Here is a 17971-nt window from a genome sequence, read left to right as displayed (position 1 = left end):
TAAAGGTTCTAAATGAAGTTTTCATTGTTTCTACTTATGCCAAGTGCTTACCCACTGGAGCTCCCACAGTGTGGATGTTTATACTGGTGCAGGACTATTAAATCTTTTAAGTCAGCTATTCTTTGTTAGTACGACCTGTTTCAAACCATCTAGTTGCCATGAATTTTGTATTCACCCAAATACCTGCCCAGCATTTAATAGATGAATATTTTCAGAGAGTCATTCATTGCATGTGGAGAATGACTGGGTATTAAACTATTTTAAGACTTTTGCCACAAATTTCTTTCCAGAATATTCTCAATATTCTACTTCCTGCATAGCAATAGAGTCATACAATGTTTGGGGTTGGAAGAGACCTTAAAGTTCACTTAATTCCAAGACCTTTGCCACTACACAACTGATGGTTTGATATAAACATACAGGCTGTGAGACTAACATGATTGTTTTGCTGACTAGTGTCACTTTTCTATCAAACTCAAGACCCTCCAGTGTGGTTTTGAATTTCTTCAGAGAAAGCACTTTTCCCCTCCATCCATTATGCTTATTGTTGAAATCCCACCAGGAGATCTATTTTAAAATTCCCCAAATGATATAATATATCCAGATGTACTCAACAAATTATCTGTCAAGTACATTAAATAGAAGAAGACACTGCTCAATCACATTTTATAAACCCATATACGAAGTATAAAGATGTCATTTGGCTGCAGGCACCCAAGATATCATTGCTGGCCTTAGGACCGCAACCTTCAATGCTCAGTGCTCTGGCCATCTGCTCAAAGCGCTGCACTGAACTCCAAATCTACAATAGCCGTGCAGTTAGAAGTGGTCATTAACATTCTTGTTTTAAATATGAAGTCAGCTCCCAATGTGTACAGAAAGGCTAAAACAAGATGACCAAAACCATAGTAAACTAATCCTGTGAAACAAGGTGGACCTGGGATAATGTAATTACATATCATCTCCCTGGCATACATGGAAGAAGATGTGGCCAGCAGTATGCTGTATGTAGTTGTGCAGCTCAGTAAAAGCAGCTAGCAACACAAACAGATTTACACCGGACCAAGATTTTTCTCTTTTTAGTTTATATAAACTTATTCATCTAAAAGCACCTCCATACACATTTACACAAAATAAAATACCCTGAATACAAGATACCTGAAGTAACAAGACACATCAAGCCATATAAACACTTTCAGAATGCACTTACTGTTATAGACAGTAGAGCAAATCTTTCTAGTTCATAAGGCAGTTTGGGGGTTATTAAACTCCTTTAAAGTTATAGTAAAACTAGAATGCATGTATTTAAGATTTCCAGTTCCATATATACATAGTTTTGACCCATTTGCTTTACAGTGAGAAGAAGAGCTATTGCACCATCTTGCACTATCCCTAGAAATTACAGACATTTAGAAGGCCCAATAACAATCTGCTTACCTAATAAGAGGATAAAACTCTGGATTCAGCAAGTCTTTCTGCAAAAGGTCTGCATTTTAGGTCGTCATACTGAGTCGCTATAAAAGAGCATATTGAACTAATTGTACATCTTGCAAACTGATGAAAATCTAATAAATATTGATGTACAGCCATCTTGAAATTAAGTAATTGACAAGATCACCACGCACCACATACTGTACAATCTCATCAGGCTCTGCAAGAGCAATACATATAGGAGACAATCAGCACTACAGATATTTTATAACATCACTGAATTGTCCCATGACTTAACCAAGGTAAAGACTCAAGAGTCTCCTTGAAAATGTGCAGCTGTTTGCAGCAGCTAGACTTCCTCCAATTTCGGGGTTTGTTTCTCAACAGTTATCAGCTGCTTACTGTTCAGCCCCTTTTCCTAAGGAAACACTTGTGCCATCTGTCCATCTGTCTCCCCACTACATGTTGAACTTGCTGGTCAAATCCAAAGTTTGGTCACATGGACAGAGGTTTTAGGGACAGGGAATCCTTCAAGTCTTGTGAAAAATCCATGCCTGCAAAGTACAAAGACCTTGTAGCGTGGCAGCCAGCAGTGCATCCGCGGCTCAGTATTCTAGCAGCTTGATGGAGCGAGGTGATTTAGGATACAACTGTCAGGACTCATGTATCATTGCTTTGCTTATTCTGTAAGGGTTCTGTTTTCCCCTCAAGCTTATTCACTTTTCGTTTTCCACATTAGTGCTATAAGAAGACTGACTCTCACAGCATCTCTGGTGCAGCAGGAGTGAGAAAAAGAACCTCAGAAACCACAACCATATGAGGTTTTCAAAAGTATCTTGACCAAGTCAAACTATTCATATCTTCACATACACTTTAAGTAAACATCCTAATTTTTACATACTCATAAAAAGCATTTTTTCCAGTGTTACTCTTCCACAAGTTCTCTCCAAGTAAAGCTCAATATACCAGGATACATTCCCACTTTAATCTTTCACCAAGAGAAAAGCAAAATGAATTTAAGTCCAGAAAAACAGAACATTCATGAATATGCACATTCTCTAAAGACTGGAGAAGGTGTCAGTAACAGCACCCCTTGCTGAGAGGAAAAAAAAAACTAATTGTTATATTTTGTAAACATAAGTTTGGTTGGACCAATCAAATCCCATTTTGGCCTACGTAAGGCAAGTCTTAAACAAAACAATATTCAAATACCACCTCTTGCATTGCAGAACTGAATGATTCACTTGAACCCATGCTTTCAAATAAAGATAGGTAAAATGTATAAATATTATATGAACTACATTCAAAGACTTAGGGAGACATCTCTGATGCTTCAACTCTGAGGAGAGACACACATACATATTTACACACAACATCCATATGGTTCATCTATAAAATATTTAGTAGTACTACCAAACAGAAACACTACACATTAAAGTTATCCTTCAATCTATCAGAATCATCATACCCAAGATTTCCTACATCACATTCACACTTATTAGTTCAACTATATGCCTATTTGCTCTACTATTGCTTTTTGATAGTCTATCCACAGTGCTCCAGGATATAAATTTCTCCATAAATAACCAAGATAAGTAGGGATTTTCAAGTAAAGGAGCATATCTTCGGAAGGAATACAGTTGTTCTTACAGTTAAAATAGAACACTTAACTGAACCCTTTAATAGCTACCTTGTAAATCCAAAATCTATTGAAGATGTTCTGTAGACTGAGTGAAATACAATTGATCAACAAATTTGATTTACGAGTTGATCAATAACAGTGTGGGAGGAAGCACAGTAGTTTTTGTGGAATTTCAGTAGTAAATAACTATGTAAGTTTTTTTTAAAAAAACTCATCTGGTATAACAAATAGCTACAAATTACATCAAAACCATATGGTGGAGGCTAAAGGGTAGAGCACAACATGAATTTTATTATAGAGAACCATATGCTACACTTAATGTCCGTGATGACTTTCTATTTTTTCACAGATGACTATAAATTAGCATTATAGAGGTGAGAGCTCTCTTATTCTCATATCAAATGATCTTGAACACAGTAAAGTAGTATTTTCCTTTACCACATAATATCAGAGGATCTTATCTGTGCTACAGATCACTTTTGTATTATTATGGATAATAATTTTAAGAACTGTCAGCTATTCAAGTAGCAGATTGACAATTCCTAAGGCAAAACTTAATATACTACTTAAAGACTGGGGCTTCTTAGAGTTCTCTGCCCAGGTTATATACTAACTTAGTCAGACAATACATTGAAGTACAAATTTGGTATCATCAACTCTGCCGGAATCTAAATTTATATTAAATTTTACCAATGGAACATAAGTAGAAAAGGTCAAAACTCTGGGATTACCATTCCTGACAAAACCATGGAATCTGAAAAAATTGTTACAACTTGATACCATGTAAAGTACACAACTACTCCTAGTATCATCATCTGTAATCTGTCTCATGGGAAATGCAAGGAATATACTAAAAGAAAACTATCTTCCAGGGTCTATCCACTGCAGTATTCTTTTCCTTTAATTACTTAACTGAATATGGGTTAACAGTGCTGTAAACTTATTGAAATTTGGATCTAGAAAAGCACACCACCACTAAACGTTAATTCCTTTAGTCTTTTTAGGTGGGATGAAGGCTTGCTTTAATTACATTGCATTTAAACCGAACTATTGGATGTCAGTCCTGCCAACACCCACACTGTCTTCAGGTCTATTGACTAGATAGTTTTGGTGCTGCAATAGCCGAAGATTCTCTTGTGTCACTTGCTTTTGTTTATAATTGTTTCTCCACTAAGACGCATGGTATGAATTCTGGAAACAAAGGTGTAACCATGTTAGTACATTTTAAAAAAATGAAAAAGGTGGAAGAGGGATGAATACACAACTTCTGAAGGGCTTTCCTAGTGAGATTGACTAATTATGCAGAGACAAATATCTTTAGAATTTCAGCACAATGATTTTTTAGTTTTTGTGTCCTCAGTTCACCAAAAAAAAAAAAAAGTTTGAAAAGCATTTTTTTAATCTGTTCTGAGGAACTACATACTTTCCAAAGGTATTCTGAGATTTTTTGTACTTTTAACAGGATCTTAAGAAATATAAAATAAATAATTTTAAGCTAACTCATTGTTCAATTAGAAGTTCAGAAGGTTTTACTGGTTTTCTTGGCATCAGATTTGCTCAGATCCCGGTGAAGTTGCCAGCACCAACAACAGCAGTACCACGACAGATCCTGAACAATGCAGGCACCTGACCTCCTCAATGCCTACACCTTGCAAGCACATACACCACCTCCTTGAAGCAGAAGGCCTGCTCTCATGCTCCCAGCCTTTCCCACTCATGACCAGTATACATCAGTCCCTTCTTCTGCCTCATTTCATGCCTTCCCCTTTCTCCTTGCCTTCTAGAATTGAGGACACAGTGCTACTCCCCCATGATGTACTTTATGCTACCTGCTTTATTTTGTGCTTCTGCTGTAGCTTTAGTGGCACGTACAAGTTTTAGATGCATTCATACTGTTGCAGCCAGAGCTATTCTGTCAAGAGCAGGGAACCCTCAGGAACTGAAACCACTTGCAGCAAATTAATGCTATCACCAAGGTCCTGCTGTATATACCTACTTACCTTGTTCGAGCCTGCACATCACTCAAGTTATTGATAAGCCATTCACAACCACATGGGCACAAACATTCACCTTGAACTAAGCACTTGAACAAGGAATCAGGAGAACTATTTTGTCGGTTTCAAGCAGAGAATTGTAGCGGTGGGCTGCTTTTTTCTTTGTTTTATGACTTATTTTCATATTGTAAATGATTTCATAGTTTGGGAATATCTGTCTCAACAACACCAGAAAACCAGTCCAAATTAAATTTTGCAACCACAAACAAGGATTAATATCATTATGTCTAATTTGCTAAGTTGTAACGATAATCAGGATTTGGATAACTTTCATAGACAATATTTATAGGTGTAAGCCAAAATGTGGCTATAGCTTATGGTAAGCATTCAAAGTAGCTCTATGATAGCTTTACCTGAGTTATCAGCCCTTTGCTTTTATGAGAACAGGCTAAAAGGATATGAAGAAAATACTGCTGAACATTCCATTCTTAGATGCTCAGTTTGCTTTGCAATAGGTATGAGGAAAAAATGGGGAGAGGACACAAACTGGTCCATATTCACAGTCAGTTTAATTAAGTGAAACCTCTCCATCTCTTCTACCTCAACCTGTGCTTAACATTTTCCAAGACAAAGAACGCATCTGAACGTATGCCTTGTGTCACATTTTAATGGTGTTATTTGTACTTCTGATGTTGTCAAAAGGCTTCAATAGTAAAGAGGCTCAGTGTATGTAGAAAATCTGTGTTGATTTTGAGAGTATATCATACATTGCGTTTATCATCAAAATGAACTTTACCTCTAGGAAGACAGAAGGGAGAATAGGAGTACAGTAAAAGAAAAGGGAAGCCAGAAATGCATCTACACCACCGGACTGTTGCATATGAATCTACATAAGAAATAGGCATGGCTCTATTGCTAGTTCCTTTGGATTTTATCTAGCAATTTTATTTGGTAAACAATTCCGAAGAGTACAGTGAAATAAAAAAGCATTTTCTTTAACATATGAATTTGATTACCTGCAAATCTGCATCAAGGACTTCCTATCAGATGTGTGTCATTGCAACTGAGAAAAACAAATCTCATTTTACTGCTGTATAAACAACCTAAGGACAAGAGCAACTTATGCAAAGTATGTGACCACACCTATGAACATAACATACATTATTCACACAGCCCACACTTAATTGTTGCCCTTCATTTGGCTTTCTTCTCCAGAACACCAACCTGAGGGCATCTCCTAGGACTGATACAGTTCTGCAACCCGTCTGAAAGGAAGACCGCATGGAATGTTCTCATAATATTTCATTAAAAGAGCATCAGTAAGTGCTGCAGCAGAAAGTGGCCAGTTTAGCAGCAGTCTAAGCGTAAAAAAATTGAGTTAACACATAAATAATGAGAACATGATTTCTCTTTCCTGGGAGATGAACAACAAACTAAAACATACCTGGCTACTTAGATTAGACAACGTTCAAAGCCTGTTCCTTTAGTGAGTGATTCAGGTGAAATGATGTTTGTTTTATCTATCTTATGGTCTTTTCAGAAAAGAGCAGCAAATTCTTTCCTCTAGACTTGCTAGCAAGATCTTGTGCTAGTGTGAGACATATCACATTCTCTTAATAGTTCACATAGCTATTTTTGCTGCTTTAACCCATACAAAAATATTTTCCTGTTATTTCACTACTATTTCCTGTTAATTCACTCCATCTGACAAATTCAGTGTTAGAGCTAATATAATATTTGATAGCCAGTGACAACCTTCAGCTTTTGGTTTCAGCTTTTTCTTTTCTTTTTTTTTTTTTTTTTAAACAGCAGCAACCTACACATATGCTGAGGTGCTCTTAAATACATTCTTACTATTAATGAATAGTAATTCATTAATACCAATTAGCCTCAAGTCTTTGGAACTTGCAATTCTAGAACTGTTGGGCTTAGAAAGATCTTAGGAACCTGCTCCAAGATGTCATACATGAACACATTTAGAGCAGGTTTTCTGATGTAGATGTTATAGGGATAATAGCCAAAGTATTTCTCATTGAGTTCAAACAACATATTCTCTTTTCTTCACAGCTATTAAAGTTTTTGTTTGTTTGTTTTTTAATCTTATGAATAGGGAATATAAATTAAATCTGAGCAGTACACGTGAAACTAATGCCATCAGAATAAATGAAATACCTAATGTAACCATGCAACTACAGCCTACTGTCCATTGATATAACATGCTAACAAATGTATCTCACTTATTACACTTCTTATATAAATTGTTACTGCTGTAAACACCATTCCACTTCAACAGTGAGGCTGCAATTATATTTGTTAATTTAAAACCCCATGTTCTCTGATGGCATCGATTTGCTATCAGCTGAAATGTGATGCACAAACAGTTTAATGTATTTCTTTTAAGAACTTCCAAATTACTAGACAACTTCATTATGGAGTTCATGCCTCTTACTGTCAGCATGACTAAAATCTTTAAGACATGTCAATTTATATGTGTGTATATATATATATATGTTGTTTTGTTGTTGTTGTTACATATGCTAAAATAGTTTGGTTTTTTTTTTTTTTTTTTTTTAAGTTTCCAATTCATGTTTTTCCACGTGGACAATGACCACACAAAGAATCAGGTACCACTACTCCACTGATGTACACATTCTTTAGTCTCCCCAGGTACAATAAATGCATTTTGAAGTTATGACATTCTCAGAAATCTTCACCACCAAACTAGAGTAACAGATTGTCTATGGTCACTATTTACCTTTAATAAGCAAAGCACTTTATTTGACCTCTCTCATTATAGGTCAGATTAATTTGTTCCAGACTTGCGCACTTTTTTTTTTTCCCCTCCCGTTAAGTTGTTTAATTAACTAAGATTTGAATACACTAAAGCATGCCATGGAAGGGACTGAATGGTCTAGTTATAAGTAAATAAAAGGCTGTCATATTGGAATACGGATGAAGGATGAGGCCAATGTGACCGGTTTTGTCTATTCTGACAAATCACCTGTCCTGTCACACCACTATATCATCTGAGATAGTTTGCATCTAAGCTAAGTCATGTATTGGTATATTTAAAAATGAATGAAATATTAATCCTTGTTCATCAAGTATTTTTTCTTTGGTCAATTCTCTTTGATGCTTAGTGATTTAGTTATGTTGAACAAAGTAAATTGTTTACAACAAAAGTTACCCTCCCCAGCCCCCAAATACAGATAGGGAAAACAGGCACTCAAGTCCATCACTCCTGCACCCCTTAAAACCAGACCCAAGCCACCGAGCAGCTAGGACACCAGAACCCAGAGCTCACACTGCAGCTACACGCCACTGCTTCAAAGACTAGCAGAGGTTTCTGAATAGCCTAATAAATACCTTGGATGCAGGAAAATTCCACTTTAAAATCACATATTAGTATGGTATAGTCTGATGAATCTATACGCCAGACAAACAACATTGAACATTTAAAGTAAGTGGAGAAATAGGCGAACAGCAGCGTGTTTTATTCTAAAACACGGACAGTAATTGTACCCAGTCATTGATTCTCTTGTCTTTTAACCTCTTTTGATGGGTGTAGCAATTGATTGCTGAAATTTTCCTTAGGTTGTAATTCTAAAAAGCTAAGAGATCCATTTGCAATTGTTTTACTTAACAGTAGGCTCTGTAACATGCCTACCAGAAAATAAATCTTTAAAATAGTGGGAAAAAGCATCAAAACATATGAGTTCTGTAGCAAATTCTACATTTCCTTCTTTCACTACATATGACTGTCCTGCTGCAATTTTTGTTGGTCTAGCAGCCTCGCTGCTGGTAACAGGAAAGAGCTTTTCTGCTTGAAAACCAAATTGCTGTCTTTTTGCAGCCTTCAGATATTCTCTAAGGACTTGGCTCAGGCTTCAATTTCTTCTTATTAGATAACAAATAGGGCATCTTCACAACTAATGTTCAGGCTAACAAAATTACATTCGTTACATCATTCAGTGGTAATTTAATACAGATAGTCAATTGTGATGGCCACTGATTGTCCTGTTAACAGTCCACAAGCCACAGACTGGAAACTCCCACTAGACTATCATTTTTCAAAGTCACACTAACATCCAAAAGAGATATTCAACTCCACCACTCTCAAATGGAGATGATCTGAATTCCGTTTTCTTTTTATTACCATCAGAAGTTCATTTTACTGAGACAGAGTGCTTAGCTTCCTACCCACTGGAAGGCCTCAAATGCTTTAAGTTAAATATCAGAATTGAGATGAATGAATTGCAGGACTTTTAACCTACTTTTAGTCATCTTAAATCTGTCTTTATCTGACAAGATGTTTGTGTTAAAAATAATCACAGTACGTTATTATGACTAAAATATTCCAGCAAACTAGCCTGGCATAAGTGTTGCACAGCAGGGCTCAGGTGATCACGGCCCTTTCCATCATTTGTCACTAAGTTTGCCATACTTTCAAAGGCTGGGTCAAAACATTCCAATACAAATTATGGAGGTCTATTGACTAATTTTTAGAAAGCCAAAATTATACAAATACATCCAGTTAAGGTAGATTTGCACAGGTATTTCACTGCTGTGACAAAGTGACCACCTTGTCAAAGAGCCTCTACATAGGCTGATGGAAGGAAAAAGAGCTTGAAATAATCATAAAGAGAAAAAATGGGCAACTGTGAGTCTGCAAAGGTTATCAGTTTAATATTTTAACAGCTTTAGACATAATATTATGAACAGTTTTTAATACAACCTATTTTTGTTACCATGAGGATGATCAGAAAGTTGTGTCCTAAAAAGGTAATTGTAAGAAAATGAAAAGCAGCTCTGCCTTTAATAGCTTTTCACAGATAATTTCTCCATATTAGATCATAATCATTGTTATCTTCTATATTGGAGAATTACTTTCTCCAACAGCTATATCATGGTAGCAAGCATATACTCAGCAACATTATTTGACACTCAAGTGTTATCAACATTTAAAAAATTGTAAGACAAAAGACTTTAGCAGCCACTTAGAATACTCATATTTATTTGATAGTAGATAATTAAGCCATTAACTTTAACACTGGCATAGAAGCACTGTGAAAATTCATTAGAAAGAGATGTTTAGCTGATAGATTGCAGGCTGTATCTTTGGCAATTAGTCCCTATTTCTCTTTTTAAGTATAAAGCTTTTTCTTTGATGTGGCCCAGAGAGAGCAATTTTCTGAGAATTATCTTCATGCAAAAAAAGATGAAACAAAGACACCTGGAAACCTTAATCCATATGTTTAATGCAACCAAATTAACTGCAATATGATTTGCAAGAGAAATGTATATATACACAGTGTATACATATACATTTTATATATACATATAAATATCAAAATCCATACAGCCTTGTAGGTCAAGAGAGAAAAAAAAAAAAAAGCTGAGATGAAGCCTAGTGAAAAGTTGTCACCAATTAGCAACAACTCAATGCAGAAACTCCCCTCAGACAAGGCGTTTTGGAGCAGAACTAGAAGGTAGGATGGAAGGACCATATCTAGAAAATTGATGGCCAGCAACATTAACCAGTCTGCCTGCTCATAGCAGTACAATTATAGCTTAGAGCAACACAGTTTCATGGTAGAATACACGTACGTACACATGCAGGCACAGCTTACTGCAGATCTTAGCCACAAACTAACCTGTAAAGTATCAAGCTGCTGACAGATCAGGAAACTGGAGTCCAAATGTGTTCCAAATCCACTTTTAGGGCATGCTGGAGACATTCTCAAGACCACCAAAGACTTTTGCAGCATCAGTCAAATAACCTAGACACCAACTGTCCATCTCCAGAAGAAATGTCTGAGGTGCTAAACAATTTGTGTGCATTGATTATGTGTGAGTTGCAGATACTTTTATTGCAGTTATTTTTATACTTCTTAGCTTCAGTTGTTTTTTTTGTGGTTTTTTTTTTTTTGGTTGGTTGGTTGTTTTTTTGTGTGTGTTTTTTTTTGTTTTTGTTTTTCAGCATACTCTTAAGTGGTATTGACTGATTTTGTTGCCATTTAGAGACTGTACTCAGAGCTCTGGGAACAGACAGCTACATTATGTTAGATATTACCTCACTTCTTTATGAATGATATGTTTTTATGAAAACAAACACTCAACTCATCAAGAAAAGCAGCTTCCACTGTACTAATTATCTTTATTATGGCATTAACTCTCATTTAACTTTAGAAGAGTCAACTTTATTTTAAATCTCAATTTAGAAAACAAGTTTAGGAAAAGAAAAAATTAGAATACTGGTAAGAAAGACACCACACACACACACACAAACACACCAAAAAAAAAAAAAGAAAAAAAAATGTTTGAGTAGAAAGAGCAGAAATTCTCCTCCACACAAACACCATTTAACACTCAGTTGCAAAGACACTCATTTTCCTGTGGCTGACACACAACTTAGTATCTGACGTATTTTAAAAAGAAGTCCCAAATACTAGGATAAAATTGCTCCGATACTATGCAACCAGGTTACTTTAAACAAAAAAAAAAAAACAAACAAACATAAAAGGGAGCATGACCACAGTAGCTGAACACCATCTCCTACAGAAGCTTCACAACTTAGCAGCATAATACGAACAAAAATGAGCAAAGTATGTGAAGGACACACTGAATGAGAAAAATATGTTGCCAGGTGTTAGACCAGTTATCTACAGTTAAGCTATTCCTTTCCTTGCTTCTTGCACAGACTGTGACATTTGAAGAATACTAACAATTATTGAACAATAGAGAAAGCTTTCAAATGCTTTTTCAGCATTAATAAAAAGACTAAGAACGTAAAGGAATATAATACATCTGACTGGTAAAATTAGAAAATTAGGGTGGAAAAAGATGTTTTCGAAGAATTATTCTAGCAATTTCTATTTTAATAATATTTAAAAACACATTTTATTTCCACTGCCAGTGACACTAGGCACCTCACATAAGAAACGTTTCAGAAAACTGCTCATGGCAATGGTCATACCTCAAGGTAAAAGCATTTGCACTACCAGTAGAAGACATTTTTCAGAAGGACTGTATGAAGCTTATTTCATTTCCCCGCACCTTCTTCTCTTGAACCAGAACAACATACTCTTTTTTTACTTTATTTTACCAAATTTTCACCAGTACCAGGTTTTGTTTGCAGGGGAACAGCCACAGCAAACTCCTGCTACCACAGAGACAGACAAAGCAAACTTCTAACTGATTTAGGTGACAAAGTTCTAGTCCAATATTGAATATTACAGGTAATTTTCCCTGTAGAAACTCTATACAGAGCAGCCACTAACAACACTATTATGGGATGTTAGGTGCTTTTCTCCATAGCAGTCAGATAAATGACAAACTTTGATATTTCAGCATGTTTGTATTATTTCCAGTCTCTCCTTCAATTTAAAAAATGTTTTTTTTTTTTTTTTTTTTTTTATAACACTACTACATACTATGCCATGCTGTCACCCTACTACCACACATTTTACCTAGGAAATACTCAAAATGCCATTGCCAACAAGTCCAAGAATCATTTTAAAAGGACCACATTAGGCAAATTGTCTTCCTCCTCTCGGATTACTACATTCAATTTCATCATTACATCTTCATTAGATGAAAGTTACAAAGATAATTTATCAGACAAATTCCTTTAGAAGAACAATTATATTAGCAATAAAATTTATCTATTAAGGCTGGTTCTTTTCCTGGCTAAATAATTAGTAAGGCAAATAATGAAATCTTATTTTATAATAAAACACAACCACATACACTTACCAGGTTGTTGGGGGAGATGGGTGCAAATCAGCTTTCTGGCTTTTTTAAAGGGCTGTCAAGTCTGCAAAAACACCTGCAACGGACAGAAATAGGAATACTAGCATGCTTTAACTTTCTGGTTCCTGCAATTCTCCCCTATAAGCCTGAAGCAGGTAACATTATTAGTGCTCGGTCAGTACAGTGACCTCTCTCATTCGTCATCTGGGACTCTCAGAGTCTAATGGTTCCAACCAGAGAGGTCTATCAGTTTAATGGGTCTGACAACATAAACCTCGCAGATCCTACAAACACTGAAGAAATCATTACTGTAAAAAAACATTTACCACCCTACAACTTTCCCATGACTCCCACTGCAATTCAGATACAGCTCTTCCCCATGAGCCAGCTAACTTAGGACCAAGTAAGCCAGCACTGGCAATATTAGCAGTTCTTTTCTGTCCTAATAAACTGTCTTTATCTCAACCCACAAGCTTCACATTTTTTCCCCCCAGTTCTTTTCCCCATCCCACTGTGGGGGAGAACAAACAGGTGTGTAGTGCTTAGATGCCAACTGGGTTATACCACAACAGGAATAAAATTATTTCTCCAGTAGCACATTCAGCAGTCTTAGTTGCTAAGTGCTGGAGATGTAATTCACCTGGAATTCATCTTCATGTGTTACCTTGTGGTGTAAATTGTTGTGTAAAACCTTGTTTGCATTTGTCTGGACTTTTGTACATCGTGAGTGCGTAGCATGCAGGTATGTGGTACATACTTATCCTTTTGAGAGGGAGCAAGAAAATAATTCTCATATATGCCCTACATACACATAGACATTTCAATCTGACATTACCCAATCTCCCTCCCCACTCTCCATTTACTCTATTAAAGAAATCAAACCTTACCTAAAAATTTAGTCATGTAAGGAACACAGCTCATTTTAACGCTCAGTCTGTTGCTATATTAACAGACCACAAATATCCCACTACTTGTATAAAATAACTGCCTTTTTGCCTTTTTTTTTCCTACAGATCTGACTATCATTTAGCAGATGCCAAAAGAAGAAGAGAATGCTGACCCAATTAGAGAATTACTACTAGCTAGTATTATGTCTTCAGTCATATTTTAGAACATTTACCTAAGAGCTTTCTGCTCACTTTTTGATAGTGCTATACTGAAAAGGCTAGGTAACATGAGTATCTCTTTAAGCAAGCAAGGAAAATTTGCATTCCAAGTAGGAAAAATAGTTTTGGTCTTCTCAATGTTTATATGGGTTCCCGGTCCTTTGCTATTGACACCAATTGTCTATGTTCCCATCCCTTTCCAACAGGCATTCACCTTAGCATCACACTTTTGTACCAAATATATCAAAATAACCAAGAAGAAAGAAAAAAGTTCAAGTAGCAAAGCACAGCAGAAACTATAAATCTTGAAAACATGACTGATGATACAGTGAAACAGAAGGTCAGTAGTTCTGATAACTTTCTGGTGTTTACTGTGGTTTCTGTGGGTTTTTTTGTTTGTTTTCATTTAATTTTTAATACAAGCACCTGGCAAGAATGAACACTTAAAGACTTAGGTGAAAATTACTTAAATTTCCAACAGTTTTAAAGCAGCAGCAATATATGAAAAAATTCACAAGAACCATATTAAGATACATAGTAAGAGTATAATGTAAGGGTAAAAAGAAATCATCTCCATTACAAAGAATATATAGAAAGCTTAAGTAAAGTTCTACCAGCCAAAATCTGAGTTAATAAATACATGCACAATATACTTGGAAACTTCTAACATGAAAGATAACACAAAGATAAGACAAAGATAAGACAAACACCAGTTCAAACCTACTCTGTACACAAATGACCTGCTTCTGATTTCATAAGGCATTTTACATTAATATTTTAAACTGCAGGTACACTGAATTCATCCAATTTATTTTGGATGAAACAGAAAAAATAAGACTCAGGAACAACCCTGTACGCTCCAGCTACAGAAGGCCCATCTGTAGGACCAACCTAGAGCTCATCTGCAGCCAAAAAACAACACAAAAATCAGTCACATTGACACTGCCCGTGTATCTTACAGCACTGTTGCCAAACATTTAAACATGTAAGGTCCTCCACTTGAGTTTTTGTTTTTGTTTTGTTTGCTTTTAACTTAAGCATTGTAAATCTGGGAGCTAGTAAAGAGTTGAACTCTGTGGAAGGCTGTTTGTTTTCTCTGTAATTAAAAATGTTAGAATATGGATTGTTCTAACATAAAACCATTGCCTACCAATATCTGTCAATGAACAGCTCACGACCTAATATGATCTGTAATAGCAAAACTATTTTTAATAATCAGCTTTGTGTTCACTGAAATAAGTGGAGAAGCAGGGAAGTGTACTAGCACTCATGCAAAATGTCCCGCTTGCACTGTTTTATACTCCAAGTTCATCTGCAAATCATGAGAGTCCTGAAAGCCCCACATCTGTCAGACTATTACAAAGCATGTAGAAGCTGTGAGCCCCAGCCCAAGCCCAGCCCAGCTCACTCTGGAGCAGCTCCACATACACAGATGCATCTTTTGAACAGAGATTACCAGTACAGACTAAAAATAACTCTCAAAACCAAACACTAACCACAACATTCCCAATCTTTTCCAGCAACCATCCACAGAAAGCTGCTCCAAAGACAGCTTTCCAGTTGCTGAACTTGTATTCAGATTTGTTGAATAAAAGCAACTACATGTGCACATATTCCTATTCCATCCGCCCTATTAGCACCTGGGGTTTATTTTTACAGGAAATCTAGTGGAACACAATGCACACAAATTAGTAAGTGTAGTTGCATCACAAGCACAGCGTTTGGGGTTTACCACAGTTTCCTTATTCTTTGATGACTAGATCAAGAGGGAACTTACAAGAGGTGAACAGAAAAAAAAATGCATTTTTCTCAGTGTTGAAAATTACACCCAAATTCATAATGAAGGCAGGTACTTGTTCACTTACCCACACCTTGTATAGGTTAGCAGTGGGAATTAAGACCATATTATAAGGATTTTCAAAATTACATCTACAAGCCATTTAATGAAGATTTACATGCAGATTCATAGTAACTAATTTGGTGAATTTGATCTCTGTTTATCACATTCTCTTGTGATACAAGTTCAAATGCCTTTTTATTAGAGAAATAGACCTTAGCCTACAGAGTCCTTACTAGCAGCTTGCTATGAGTTACAGCTGAGTGAACAGACAAAACTAACTGTTCTTTTGAAACAACCAAGTTCAGGTATTGTGGTCTTTCAGTATTAAACAAAAACTTGTATTTGAGCTTCACAAGATACAAACTCTTTTGTAAAGCAATGTTTCCATCTTCAGGAGGATAGAGGTTTATCATGAAATATCTCCAGTACTTAAGAGATTCACTGTTCAAATTGAGTCATGTCATTGATTCTAAGTGAGCATTAGAGAAAAAACAGTAACATACCATATGTCCTGGCTGTACAAACACCACAGAATAATTTTCATTCTAAATGTGTTTTTAAATTCCATCTCAACGTTTGCTTAGATTTTGTTGTTGCTGCAAGTATTCCTGCTCGGTCATATTCACTGTAACATTCACACATTGTAAACACAAGTGGGATGCAGCTCCGCGGATCAAATTTATTCATTTATTTGCAAAACTTACTGCATCACTTATTTTGAGTACGCTCGTATTTACAGCCTGCTATGCTGATATGCTGAATACATAAGGAAGAATCCAACGAAATAACATTCACGATGGCTTGTAAAAATCATATCAAAAGTGACCGACATAAGTATCTTTTTTGTATTTTCATAGAATATCCCAAATTGGAAAGGACCCATAAGGATCATCAAGTCCAACTCCTGGCACCGCACAGGTCTGCCCAAAAGTTTAGACCATGTGGCTAAGTGCACAGTCCAATCTCTTCTTAAATTCAGACAGGCTCGGTGCAGTGACTACTTCACTGGGGAGCCTGTTCCAGTGTGCAACCGCTTTCTCGGTGAAGAACCTCTTCCTGATGTCCAGTCTAAACTTCCCCTGCCTCAGCTTGACACCGTTCCCACGGGTCCTGTCACTGGTGATAACGGAGAATAGGTCACCTGCCTCTCCACTCCGCCTCGCGAGGAAGTTGTAGACTGTGATGAGGTCCCCCCTCAGCCTCTTCTTCTCCAGGCTGAACAGGCCCAGTGACCTCAGCCGCTCCTCATATGTCTTCCCCTCTAGGCCCTTCACCATCTTCGTCACTCTCCTCTGGACACTCTCCAACAGTTTCACGCCCAGAACTGCACACAGTACTCGAGGTGAGGCTGGACCAGCACAGAGTAGAGCGGGACAATCACTTCCCTCGACCGACTAGCAATGTCGTGCTTGAAGCTTTTTGTACCTTTCATAGTCCCCTTCTAAGAGATCAGTGGGTTGTTTGTTTTAATTACTTTTAAAAAATACCCCTAAAATATCTTTACAAAAAAAAAAAAAAAAGAAACTGTTTTCAACTGTCTGGGTATAAACTCAGGCAATTCTCATCAGCGCTTGGACACACTAGCATGTTGTCTATATGCACCTACTGAAGCATTGCACATCCTAACTGTTTATATTCATGAATTCCATCTAAACATTCAAAGGTGACAATGGCAGTTCAGAAAGCCCTTGAAAGGACCCTGGTGAATCTCAGCTTAAGCGTTTCTTCAATATCCTCAGTACATTGCAATCTAGAGAAAATTACCAAAATATAAGAAATTTCCTTTAACACCAGTTAACACTCAATGACCAATAATACAGCTATGGCATACAATTCAAGGTAGCAATCTGAAATCCAAGTCTTTACCCTCTCCTCTGCTAACAAAATAATAGAAAAGGTATTCAAGTTGCTCTAATGTACTCATTCCAATGAAGAATAAAACCATGCTGTAATTTCCCCATGCAGAAAGGAGAGGATGGCTCCAAGAGGAAGCTCTGACCGAGTAAGGATTCATGCTTTGAGAAAAATCTTTCAGTATGAGATCAATTTCATGTGATAATGAACTTGTACCTTGGTTTCTGCACAGCCTTATGACATAATTGTTCCTATCATTTGCAAACCATTTTCTTCATCCCCTTCTTCCTCCCTTAATACAACAGTCCTTTTGCTCAGGCTGCATTTCCATTTTCTATATGTTGAACACTTT

At 36.5% G+C, this 17971-nt stretch overlaps 1 long non-coding RNA gene across 2 annotated transcripts in view; it reads right to left on the bottom strand.

Annotated features, from left to right (window-relative positions):
- LOC136791153 (uncharacterized) overlaps positions 1–17971 on the bottom strand; it is a 169799-nt gene that overhangs the window by 134935 nt on the left and 16893 nt on the right. For both annotated transcript variants that reach the window (XR_010832554.1, XR_010832555.1), the window contains exon 2: positions 12823–12895. This is a non-coding gene — a long non-coding RNA (uncharacterized lncRNA). The remainder of the gene's footprint in view (positions 1–12822; positions 12896–17971) is intronic.

Source organism: Anser cygnoides, chromosome 6 (genome assembly GCF_040182565.1).
Source record: "Anser cygnoides isolate HZ-2024a breed goose chromosome 6, Taihu_goose_T2T_genome, whole genome shotgun sequence".
NCBI lineage: Eukaryota > Metazoa > Chordata > Aves > Anseriformes > Anatidae > Anser > Anser cygnoides.
This window is presented reverse-complemented; position numbering and strand designations above follow the sequence as displayed.